Source organism: Daktulosphaira vitifoliae, unplaced genomic scaffold, assembly GCF_025091365.1.
Source record: "Daktulosphaira vitifoliae isolate Bord-2020 unplaced genomic scaffold, ASM2509136v1 Scaffold_1, whole genome shotgun sequence".
In the NCBI taxonomy this organism is placed as follows: Eukaryota; Metazoa; Arthropoda; class Insecta; order Hemiptera; family Phylloxeridae; genus Daktulosphaira; species Daktulosphaira vitifoliae.
Window position 1 is genome coordinate 256,695 of NW_026099572.1, and position 1,016 is coordinate 257,710.

The 1,016-nt window shown below is 23.2% G+C and overlaps 1 long non-coding RNA gene across 2 annotated transcripts; it reads right to left on the reverse strand.

Annotated features, from left to right (window-relative positions):
- On the reverse strand, positions 1 to 726 carry LOC126895911 (uncharacterized). Of its 2 annotated transcripts, none has more exons than XR_007701738.1 (3): positions 626 to 726; positions 295 to 431; positions 1 to 34 (listed from the first exon to the last, which is right to left on the reverse strand). It is a non-coding gene; the product is annotated as an uncharacterized LOC126895911 (long non-coding RNA). The 2 variants fall into 2 exon arrangements; XR_007701737.1 differs by lacking the exon at positions 1 to 34 and adding an exon at positions 167 to 224.
- Positions 727 to 1,016: the final 290 nt, after the last annotated feature.

A 1,016-nucleotide genomic window follows, 5' to 3' on the forward strand; every position in this document is an offset into this window, starting at 1 on the left:
CTGCTTCATATGTCATTATTATAAGAAATTAAACCTTTAAAAAATATAAAATAAACATATTACAGTAGAACTCCAATTATCCGAACTCCGATCATCCGAATCGCCGATTATCCGAATCACTTTCAGAAAAAATCAGAATTTACGTACATCACAAATAATTTAGGAAACTTGCAATCAAACACATACAATCCTGCTTCATATGTCATTATTATAAGAAATTAAACCTTTAAAAAATATAAAATAAACATATTAATACAATAAATGTTATATTTCAGTAGTATATTTTTAACTAACAATTTGCATACGAGTCAAATACTTTTTCCGTCACAAATATTTTTGCATATGAGGTCCTAATGCTGATAAGAAGTAGTAGCTATACATAATAACATGGATAAATGAATTAAGAAGACCACCGAAAAGTAATTGTTCACCTACAAATAAACATGTGTACATATATATTTAAATAACTATATTTTCACACATAAAAAGGAAAAATATACTAGAAAATATCATTCAACTTTATCATACTATCTTATTAAATACATCATTTTTGCTCACCCTTATAAATTCTATAAAATTATTTCTTACCTTTTATAAATTTTAAATATGCCCAACATGTTNTTACCTTTTATAAATTTTAAATATGCCCAACATGTTATTGCCATAATTACATGATGATAGGCATGCAAAGAGGTAACTCGTGATTGTTTTTTCCTTATAACGAAGAATATCTGAAAAAGTGTGTAACCAGTAATTTTATATTTAAATATTAGATTTTATTTTAGTATTATTATATTAATATTGTTCGAAAAAGTTACCTTAAATTTCTATGGTTAAGGATATCACATTTTTTTTGATAACATTTGTGGAATAAATATACATTATTTATTACAGACAACTTTATTATATACAAACAATTTTTAAATAAATATAAATTATTAAAATCGGGATACCCTTTTTTATTAATATAAAACCAAATATTGAAATACAGTTAAAATTATACATTATTTATAACA